The sequence below is a fragment of the Triticum urartu genome, chromosome 5 (genome assembly GCF_003073215.2).
Source record: "Triticum urartu cultivar G1812 chromosome 5, Tu2.1, whole genome shotgun sequence".
Taxonomy (NCBI): Eukaryota; Viridiplantae; Streptophyta; class Magnoliopsida; order Poales; family Poaceae; genus Triticum; species Triticum urartu.
The window spans coordinates 62,757,082-62,769,479 of NC_053026.1; positions in this window are offsets into that span (position 1 = coordinate 62,757,082).

Consider the following 12,398-nt stretch of genomic DNA (forward strand, 5'->3'; position numbering starts at 1 on the left):
TCATCTGGGGCATAACGTGCTAACTTACTAAAGTCCTCCACATACTGGCCAACTGTCCATCCTCCTTAGTGCAAGTTGCGAAACTCTCGCATCTTCATGGCCATAGCTCCTGCTGAAACATGGGCAGTACGGAAAGCCTGCTGAAACTGGTCCCACGTGACAGTGTCGACAGGGAAAGTGGCTGTGAAATTCTCCCACCATGATGTTGCGGGTCCTTCAAGCTGATGTGCGGCAAACTTCACCTTTTCCGCATATGTGCATCCTGTTGTGGTCAACTCCCTTGCTGTCTTGCGGAGCCAATCATCTGCTACTATCGGCTCGGTGCTACTGGAGAACACCGGCGGATTCAGCCTAAGAAAACGGGCTAAGTGATCAACAGGTGGTGGTGGTGGTGGGTTGTTATTGTTGTTCCCCTGATTCTGATTCTGGACTAGCAACTACATCAATGTGTTCTGCTGCTCGATCAACTGGGTGAGCTCCGGTGGGAAGGTAAATCCGGGGTCACGTCTCGGAGGCATCTGAGGGTTTTAGAAAAGATGAGATTTAAGAATAAAGGGGGTCTAAAGAGAAAACACTACCCATATGCACATGAGGCAAAAGCAAACAATTCACTTCATTCAATCAATCAAACAAGGGCATACAATCGATCTAACTATCGCAAAAGTGCTCGGACTACTATATTTACATGGTGGACTACTAGTACTGATGGGGTGGTCTACTAGAAATATTCTCCGGTTGCAGACTCCATGATATCTGCTCCAGCTTCATCAACATAGTCATCATCGCTATCATCTGGATCCGAGTCGGTGTCGTCGATGATGATGTAGTCTTCCGGGCGAATCTCCTTGGGTTCTTCGTCTTCTTCTACTGGTGTAGGGCCTCCCATGAATATTCCAATCTTCTTGATCAGATCGTCATTCTTCTCCACTAATACTTCAATTTCCTCTTCATAATCTTCACGCGTAGCCTTGAGTTCTTCCTCCAGTTCCTTGATTCTTGTCCTCGCCTTCTTCAGATCTATCATGTCGGCGCACATTTGGTTCTCCTGACGTCGAATGTGCTGGTTTAACTCCTGGATAAATGCTGCAACTGATCTATCCTTCCTAGTGCTGATCATCTCCTAGTTCTCATCTCGGTGCCCAAAAATCTGGTAGATAGTATCCTTGAGATCATTGCGATAAACTTCTCCAATGTGTCCCATGGCGATGTGAGCTTCCATGCTCTTTCCTAGACTCCAGGTTGGTGCATCAAAAGAAAACTCTATGGGCTCAGTGACTGGCATGAACGTCCTTCCTGGAACTTGAACTTGAATCATCCAGCGCTCTTCTTCAGGTAGAGTGGCGTTGTAGGTTCCGGTGAAGCTTGGTACTCCTATGTTCAAGTATCTAGTGACTTCCTTCAAGTGACGTCCAAAGGGTGTATCTTCATCCGGTTGCGTGAACTTGTTCTTTGCATCCACCATCCTAAAAGAGTAGAAAAGATGAGAGGTCAGAATGAGAAGAGAGTGAGTAGTGATCTAGGTCTTTAGCTTAGTGGTCGTGTCCTACAGTCAGCGTGTGCTCTGATACCATCTTCTAGCAACCAGACCTCAAACGGTCCAATCTCTGTGCTCAGGTGTCATCCCTGGATCAGTAATGTTGACACCACATAGTACTTGAAGGATTTATGACAGAGTAGCAATCACACACTTATTACATCGAGAGTCTCAAAGGAGAACTTATTACAATAGATATGGCTTAAGGCCATCTAATAACGATAACAGTGGAAGGCTTGGAAGATCAGTGAGTCCATCAAATCCAATGGCATCACTGAGTATAGAACCACGACCTAAAAGCACCTTACTCGTTGTCTGAAAAGTCTGCAACATGAACGTTGCAGCCCGAAACGGGTCAGCACATGGAATATGCTGGCAATGTAACACATAGAGAGCAATGAAGGAATAAGACTATACTACATGCATATTTGGCTGGTGGAAAGCTCTATGGTTACAGTTTTGCGTAAAGCCAATTTTTCCCTACTGCAAAGGAATAAATTTTATTTAACTATCATAGTGGTTGTTAAACATTGAGAGCGTAGACACCCTCTCAATCCAAATTAAGCATCATCATTAAAAACCCAACAAATTAATTAGAGTAACATGATGAGATTCACATGATAATCCAAGTACTAGATACTCAAGATGTCCATAACCGGGGACGCGGCTAACCATGATTAGTTTATACACTCTGCAGAGGTTTGCGCACTTTTCCCCACAAGACTCGATCTCCTCCGTTGGGATTCTCGCACTACATGGTGTTTGAGAAACGGATGACCGAGACATAGTCTTTCAGAAGCGCTCACACCTTACGGACGGGTAGACCATTACACCTACTTTCCCCTACATCTGCTAGTCTACCACTATAAGAGTTTGCACAACTTAGTCAACTACGCTAGAGCCCATAGTAGCTTGTGGCTGCACACGGAAGTTTCTAGCATGAATAATCTCATGATCCCTTTGAGCCTGGGTGGCGGTCCAAAAGAAAACAGGCAATCGCTGGAATACCCAGGTGCCTCAATCCACCCAGATGTGTGTTTAAGTTGCCACCTTAGATAAAGCATTAATTTAACAAACTCACATCTGTCATGGAATTCACTCACCCAATCCACGTCTACTAGCATAGCATGGCATAACAAGCAAACGTAGAAGTAACTCCCAAAGGTTTGATAATAACAGGTAATAGGTACTACCTCAACTACTTCCCAAACCCACAATTTAATTAGATCATAATCATGCAATGTGTGAGGATTGATCTAATGCAATAAAACTGGGTAATTGGAAGTATGATCAAAGTGTTACTTGCCTTGCTGATGATCCGCAAAACCTAGCGATTTGAAGTAGCAAGCGGCGCACTCCGGGTACTCTATCGCAAACAAACAAGCATACAATAAGTACTCAACTAATGCATAGGTAAAACTCGAATAAGAGATCTAACCAGAAAGTTCAACTTAAGAACTCCGGTTGGCAAAAAGAATCAAATCGAATGAAGCAACGAAAGACAAACGGCAAAAGAAACAAGCTTCGTTTACTATTCTGGATCTAGGGGAATTTTTACAGTGGCAAAAACTTGTTTGAGTTGGTTAAATGGAAAGAGGGTTTCGAGATGAAACTCCAGGCGCTTGAATCGCCTGATTCTGATAAACGAGCGAAAAGTTAGACTAGAACAAAAAATGGATCAGGAATCGCGATCTGAAAAATCGCGGATTTAATCCGAGAAAAAGAAAACGACAAACAAATTAACGAACGGGCGTTCATTAATTGGATCTAATCGAAGAACGCGTTCGTTAAAATGAACGAACGAGCGAACGCTCACTAATTAAATAAACCGGAAAAACCAATCTATTTAAAAAAAAAACTAACTAAAAACTGAACGAAACCGACGGAAAACCGAACAGTTTTTGAAAAAAAATGGCGGCGGTGAGGTCTACCTTCGGCGACTCCGGCGAACGGCGGCGGCGGCGGCTCCGGCGATCGTCGGCGGCGGGGCGGCGGCGGCGTGGGGCGGCTGCGGCGCGGGTGGCGTCGCAGGGCGGCGGCGCGGCTTGGGCTGCTCCCGGGCCTCGGGCGGCGCTACTTAAAGCCCCGGCCAGGCGGAGTCCTGGCCGGTTATGGCCCAAAGTCGGTTCAGACCTTTTTTTAATAATTATGCTCAGAAAAAAACAAAAGGAATACTAAACGACTCCAAAAATCCCGAAATAAATTTTCCCCGGCTTCAAAAATCAAGCCGCACAGGATGAACATTTATTTGGGGCCTAAATGCAATTTTGAAAAACGCGCATTTTTCCTAAATCAAATAAAATAGCAAATAAAACCAAAATAAAATCTTATTTGATTTTTTTATTAAATCCTCAATATTTCTTTATTTTTGGAAAGTCATTTTATTCCCTCTCTCATATTTTGATAATAGAAATAATTGAAGATAAAATAAATCAAATCAAATGATCCTATTTTCAAAATTTGAGAAAGCTCAAATATGAAAATAACGAAATCCCCAACTCTCTCCGAGGGTCCTTGAGTTGCGTAGAATTTTCTAGGATCAACCAAAATGCAATAAAATATGATATGCAATGATGATCTAGTGTATAACATTCCAAATTAAAAATTTGGGATGTTACATAAGCTTAGGGGTACAATCGATGACAATTTGATTGGTCAGGATCCAGCTCATGTTTAAAATGACGTCTGAGCCGAAAGGATGAATTCTAGGATCTGATTGAGGACTGCGAGCATTCGCAACATATTGAATCAATGGACTCAAAATTATAGTGACAAAGGCTGCCAATAAGATTACTATACTTGTGGGATTAACCGTAATGCAAGCAAGAAAGAATCTCAACAGCAATAAGCTACTAAGGATTTTCAGAAGACCGAATAGCATTTCAAAGAATTTTGTGAAACACATGATCTACTAGGGATGAACGAATCCTCGATAAGTGTGAGGAATTATTTACAGGTGTATTCACGCTAAAAAGAGCTAACAGTAGGCACAAAGGATTCTCGAGATATTTGAAAGTATTCCATAGTATCTAGTAATAACAAGAGCATCTTGGAATGAAGGTATGGATGGCGAGTGTAAGTATTTATCCATAGGGATATACCGTGATAGGGAATTGCAAAAATTACGGGCAAAAAGTATCGAGAGAACATAAGAAGGTATCTTCGGAATCTTCTGGTGCAGCAGGCGATCATTTGTGTTAAGGGGCCCTCCGGGAGGAAGTGTTACGAGAACATAGAGTCAGAGTTAGTAAATTCATTTTAACCCGAATAGAAGATAGATTAGAATCCTAGAGTAACGATCGAGGAGTAAAAGATCCAAATACCACCCAATGGCGACGTGGGCCTGTAAGCCGCACAACCATGTTAGTAAAAGTTTTACAATGACTAGACTCGACTTTGGCCAAGGAGTGTGGAAGGGGGATGCCTACAGGCAGTCGGCTCTGATACCAACTTGTGACGCCCCCGATTTGATTGTACACTAATCATACATGCAAACGTGTATGATCAAGATTAGGGACTCATGAGAAGATATCACAACTCAACTCTACAAACAAAATAAGTCATACAAGCATCATATTACAAGCCAGGGCCTCGAGGGCTCGAATACAAGAGCTCGATCATAGACGAGTCAGCGGAAGCAACAATATCTGAGTACAGACATAAGTAAACAAGTTGCCATAAGATGGCTAGCACAAACTGGGATACATATCGAAAGAGGCCCAGGCCTCCTGCCTGGGATCCTCCTAAACTACTCCTGGTCGTCGTCAGCGGCCTGCACATAGTAGTAGGCACCTTCAGTGTAGTAGGAGTCATCGGCGGCGGTGGCGTCTGGCTCCTGGACTCCAACATCTGGTCGCAACAACCGGGTATAGAAAGGGGAAAAGGAGGGAGCAAAGCAACCGCGAGTACTCATCCAAAGTACTCGCAAGCAAGGAGCTACACTACATATGCATTGGTATCAATGAAAGGGGTAGTATATGTGGACTGAACTGCGGAATTCCGGAATAAGAGGGGGATAGCTAGTCCTATCGAAGACTACACTTCTGGTAGCCTCCATCTTGAAGCAGAAGAAGAGAGTAGATGGTAAGTTAACCAAGTATCACCATATAGCATAATCCTACCCGACGATCCTCTTCTCGTCGCCCTGTGAGAGAGCGATCACCGGGTTGTATCTTGCACTTGGAAGGGTGTGTTTTATTAAGTATCTGGTTCTAGTTGTCATAAGGTCAAGGTACAACTCTAGGTTGTCCTTTTACCGAGGGACACGGCTATTCGAATAGATAAACTTCCCAGCAGGGGTGCACCACATTTCCCAACACGCTCGATCCCTCTGGCCGGACACACTTTCCTGGGTCATGCCCGGCCTCGGAAGATCAACACGTCGCAGCCCCACCTAGGCACAACAGAGAGGTCAACACGCCAGTCTAAATCCTATGGCGCAGGGGTCTGGGCCCATCGCCCATTGCACACCTGCACGTTGCGTGGGCGGCCGGAAGCAGACCTAGCCTCCCTAATACAAGAGCAGGCGTTCCAGTCCAATCCGGCGCGCGCCGCTCAGTCGCTGACGTCACGAAGGCTTCGATTGATACCACGACGTCGAGTGCCCATAACTGTTCCTGCGTAGTTGGTTAGTGCGTATAGGCCAATGGCCAGACTCAGATCAAATACCAAGATCTCGTTAAGCATATTAATTGAATTAACCACGGATGCCGACCAGGGCCAGGCCCACCTCTCTCCTAGGTGGTATCAACCTACCCTGTCGCTCTGCCACAAAGGTTCACTCAGAGGGTCGTCAAGACAAACGTCCTTTCGGACCCAATCCGTGAATCACTCGTGGGTACTCTACGAGCCGACCCGACTTTATTCACCACATGTATCATGTATAAAGTATATAGTATATACCCGTGATCACCTCCCAAGTGATCACAGCCCAATACTATAGCATGGCAGAAGGATAAGAAAGTAGGGCCACTGATGGAATACTAGCATCCTATACTAAGCATTTAGGATTGCAGGTAAGGTAACAACAGTAGTAGCAAGGACAGACTATGCATCAGAGTAGGATTAACGGAAAGCAGTAACATGGTACACTACTCTAATGCAAGCAGTAGAGAGAAGAATATGCGACATCTGGTGATCAAGGGGCGGGGCACTTACCTGGTTGCTCTGGCTAGAAGGGTCCGTCGACGATGTAGTCGATCACAGGGGTACCGACAGCGGTCTCGGGGTCTACCATAAAGAAGTAACGGAGGGGAACACAATAAATAACAGAGCAATCAAAGCATCACAAAAGCATAACATGGCAATACATGGTGCTAGAGGTGACCTAATGCAGTACTAGGTGATACCGGCAAAGGGGGGAAACATCCGGGAAAGTATTCCCAGCGTTTCGCGTTTTTGGACAAACGGGCCGGAGGTGGATTGTTGCATGTTCATTACGCTAGGGACGTGTGGCGGACGAATGGACTGCATATTCAGGTACGTCTCATCGTTCTAAGCAACTTTCATGTACAAAGTATTTTCATCCGAGTTACGGATTATTTTATATTAAATTTAAAGTTTTAATTCATTTTTAGGAATTAACAGATTAATTTAATTGAAAATTATTTATGACATCATCATGATGTCAGCGGTCAAAGTTGACCGTTGACCGGTCAAACTAACGGTGGGGCCCGTTTGTCATTGACTCAGTTTATCTAAACAGAACTAGTTAGTTTAATTAAGTGATTAGGTTGATTAAACAAGGTTAATTAATTAATTCAATTTATTTATTCAATTCACATTTTTTAAATGTTTCATAGGGGCGGGCCCCACTTGTCATTGGCCAGGGGGCCTTAGCGGGTCGGGCTAACGGGCGAGGTTACGGGCACCCAATGGGGTGCGGAATCCACCAGGCGCGGCAGTGGCGGTCACCAGCATCGGGCATAGGTGCGGGGAGCGGCGGCCGGAGTCATGGCGTGCAGCGGGAAGCAGTACACGGGGCAGGGGGCGGAGGAGGCGCCGGGAGTAGCGGCAGGCGGCGTAGGCACACCCGTAGGCGCTTGCGGACGGCGAGCGGGCGTCACGGTAGAGCGGGACTAGACGGAGCGGCAGCGGAGGGTGAGGCCATGCGCGTGCGTGCGCGGAGGTGAGGTTGCCGGCGGGCAGAGGCGGCTGTGGTCGGGCGCGGCAACGCGCAGTGACGGCAGCAGCACGGTAGAGAGCAGCAGCGGGCGGGAAGCACGGGACGGATGCGCACAGGAGCTCAGGCGCGGCAATAGCGAGGTCCGGCATGGCAGCCACTGGCGTGCGCGGTTCTACAACATCAGATCGGAGGGAGAATCGAGGGGGAATGGGGTGGAGCGGATGAGGGGCTCACTGGGAGCTCGGGGAGGACGTGGCGGTGCACAACGGAGAGGAAGGAGGCCGTGGCGCGGGGGCTAGGGAGGTCAACGTCGGTGGGCACCTGTACACGGCAGCAGGGTCGTCTGGCGGCGCGGGGCTCGGCGGAGCTAGCGGCCATGATGCAGCGGTCAACACGGGGGGGGGGAGGAGGCTCCATGGCCGGCAGTGGTGGCGGAGGCGGGCGGAGCAGTGGGGCGGGCGCGGCCATATCGGGGAGAGGGAGGGGCGCTAGGGAGAGTGGGTGAATCGGGGAGATGGTGGGGTGTCGGCGAGGGTTTGGGTTAGGCTGGAGGGGAGGAGGGCCGGGGAGTGGGCCGGCCTGGTTGGCCTGCTGGCCAGCTGGGCCAGTCGGTCCGGGGGGGTTCTACTCCCTTTTTTAGCTTCTGTTATAATATATCCCACTACCTCAAAGAGATTGGTGCAATAATAAAATACTTGGTACATTTTTATTATTTAAAAGGTATTTAAATATTTGTTTTAGCCACTGTTTTAATTATTTTTGTGCATTTAAATACTTTATAAAGGTGTGGTTTCTTCACCAATATTTAGTATGGAATATTTGCCACAGACCGGACATTTTTGTTTTATTGTTTGAAAACTTTTGTTGTTTGTTTTTATTTTAAAATTTGAACTGGGTTTCGATCTGACGCGAGTTTATCACAGTAACCGAGGTGACGTGGCATCATTAGTAGAGGTTCACTGTAGCTTAACTATCGGGCGTCACAGAATCCACCCGGATCCCAAGGTATATCAAATCCAATTTTAATTAACAATGATTTGGCATTTAGTAATAAGCACAAAGCAACATATATCATGCAATGACGAAGTCTAACTCTCTTCCTATGCATTGGCATGTCATAAAAGAACAATTCATGCACATCAAGTAAAGGCCAATACATAGCATAAGCAGCTTCTTGCAATTTTATCGTGTTGGAAACATAGAGAGGTGGAGATATAGTTCCTCTCTAATAATAATTGCAAGTAGGAGCAGCAAGCACATGCATATTATATTCATCAAAATTATCATGTGTAGTGGTAGAACGCAACCCATCAATGTAATCCTTAATAAGTGCAAACTTCTCCAATATAGTGTAGTTTGGAGAATTCAAAAAGATAATAGGACTATCATGTGTGGGTGCAATAGCAACAATGTCATTCTTAACATAAGGAACTATAGCAAGTGCATCTTCATAATCATAATTCATAATGGCATCATGGCCACAAGTGATACGTCTCCAACGTATCTATAATTTTTGATTGTTCCATCCTATTAAATTATCTGTTTTGGATGTTAATGGGCTTATTTATACACTTTTATATTATTTTTGGGACTAACCTACTAACCCAAGGCCCAATGCAAATTGCTGTTTTTTTTGCCTATTTCAGTGTTTCGCAGAAAAGGAATATCAAACGGAATCCAAACGGAATGAAACCTTTGGGAGAGTTATTTTTGGAACAAACGTGATCCAGAGGACTTGGAGTGGACGTCAAGAAATCAACAAGGAGGCCACGAGGCAGGGAGGCGCGCCTGCCCCCTTGGGCGCCCCCCCCCCCCCACCCCACCCTCGTGGGCCCCTCGTGGCTCCACCGACCTACTTCTTCCCCCTATATATGTCCACATACCCCGAAAACATCCAGGAGCACCACAAAACCCTATTTCCACTGCCGCAACCTTCTATACCCAAGAGATCCCATCTTGGGGCCTTTTCCGAAGCTCCGCCGGAGGGGGAATCAATCACGGAGGGCTTCTACATCAACACCATAGCCTCTTCGATGATGTGTGGTAGTTTACCACAGACCTTCGGGTCCATAGTTATTAGCTAGATGGCTTCTCCTCTCTCTTTGGATCCCAATACAATGTTCTCCTCGATCTTCTTGGAGATCTATTTGATGTAACTCTTTTTGCGGTGTGTTTGTCGAGATCCGATGAATTGTGGGTTTATGATCAAGTTTATCTATGAACAATATTTGATTCTTCTCCAAAATATTTTATGTATGATTGGTTATCTTTGCAAGTCTCTTCGAATTATCAGTTTGGTTTGGCCTACTAGATTGATCATTCTTGCAATGGGAGAAGTGCTTAGCTTTGGGTTCAATCTTGCGGTGTCCTTTCCCAGTGACAGCAGGGGAAGCAAGGCACGTATTGGATTGTTGCCATCGAGGATAAAAAGATGGGGTTTATATCATATTGCTTGAGTTTGTCCCTCTACATCATGTCATCTTGCCTAATGCGTTACTCTGTTCTTATGAACTTAACACTCTAGATGCATGCTGGATAGCGGTCGATGTGTGGAGTAATAGTAGCAGATGCGGAATTGTTTCGGTCTACTTGTCGCGGATGTGATGCCTATATACATGATCATGCCTAGATATTCTCATAATTATGCACTTTTCTATCAATTGCTCAACAATAATTTGTTCACCCACCGTAATACTTATGCTATCTTGAGAGAAACCACTAGTGAAACCTATGGCCCCCGGGTCAATCTTTTATCATATAAGTTTCCAATCTATTTTATTTTGCAATCTTTACTTTCAATCTATATAATAAAAATACCAAAAACATGTATTTTATTCTTATTATCTCTATCAGATCTCACTCTCGTAAGTGACCGTGAAGGGATTGACAACCCCTTTTATCACGTTGGTTGCGAGGTTCTTATTTGTTTGTGTAGGTACGAGGGACTTGCGTGTAGCATCCTACTATATTGATACCTTGTTTTCAAAAACTGAGGGAAATACTTACGCTACTTTGCTGCATCATCCTTTCCTCTTCAAGGGAAAACCAACGCAGTGCTCAAGAGGTAGCAAGAAGGATTTCTGGTGCCGTTTCCGGGGAGATCTACTCACAAGTCAAGACATACCAAGTACCTATCACAAACTCTTATCCCTCGCATTACATTATTTGCCATTTGCCTCTCGTTTTCCTCTTCCCCACTTCACCCTTGCCTTTTTATTCGCCCTCTTTTCTGTTCTCCTCTCTTTCGCTTGCTTCTTGTGTCTCCATGTGTCGTTATGGATAATTCTCCTATCGTTGTTAGTACTCCCGAGCATGAAGTTCTCAATTTTAAACAAAGGGAGGGAGAAAATTTAAAAGATGCTTGGTATAGAATTTGCAATGCTTAGAATAGGTCCTCTAGGAAGCTTTCCACTTCCGTTCTTCTTCGCAATTTTTATGTAGGCATCACCCCTTGGAACAGATATATTCTTGATACCATTACCGGAGGGAATTTCTTGGGTAGCCATACTTTTGATTCTTATAATTCTATGATAGATTTGTTTGGCCCACCAACTCTCTTGGTTAATGGAACTATTTTAACTTTGGAACATGTGATGCAAAGGCTTGAAATTGTCAAAAATAAAGTTTCCTCTGTGGAGTTGATTGAAAATTTTGATTAAAAGATCCCAACCAAATCACTCAATATGGATCTAAGGTAGGAGCTACTCTGAATTTTTTTAAAGGAAAAGAACCTATAGTTAACGAAAGAATAGATCTAGACTCCACAAGAATTGGTAAACTTGAGGATATTATTACTAATTTAGGATCTGCCTTTTCATCCGTTAAAAATACTCCAATTCCTCCTACTACTAAGGTTGCCAAACTTATGTATGTTCCTAAAAATAAGGGTGAAACTTCTAGTAAGGAAATTGCGGATCTCAAATCTATAAGTGTTCACCCCAACTTCTTCAATATCATTAAAGAAACTTTTGCTACAAATGAATTTCTTGATTTCTTGCCTAGGAGTTTGATCATTAATAAAAAAGAAGTAAACTCCCAAGGGTTATAAGTGTTCTATTCAAGAATTGCATACCAAAGATGATAATACCTAGATCTATTCTTGCTTTTATGCCTAGCTAGGGGCGTTAAACGATAGCGCTTGTTGGGAGGCAACCCAATTTTATTTTTGTTTCTAGATTTTTGATTCTGTTTGGTAATAAATAATTCATATATCCTATGTTTAGATGTGTTTTTATGCTTTTAATTAGTTTTTGTGCCAAGTAGAACCTTTGCGAAGACTTGGGGAAAGTTTTAGCGATCTTGCTGTAAAAAACAGAAACTTTAGCGCTCACGACATTTGCTGCCATTTTTTACTGGAGAGAGTGATTAGGTTGATTATTTTTGCAGATGATTAATAGATAAATTCCTCACGTACAGAAATTTATTTCAGAATTTTTGGGGTTACATAAGTATTAGAAACCTACAGATTACTACAGACTGTTCTGTTTTTGACAGATTCTGTTTTCCGTGTGTTGTTTGCTTATTTTGATGCATCTATGGCTAGTATCGGAGGTTATGAACCATAGAGAAGTTGGAATACAGTAGGTTTAACACCAAAATAAATGAAGAATGAGTTCATTACAGTACCTTAATTGGTGGTTTGTTTTCTTATACTAACGGAGCTCATGAGATTTTCTATTTAAGTTTTGTGTTGTGAAGTTTTCAAGTTTTGGGTAAAGATTTGATGGATTATGGAATAAG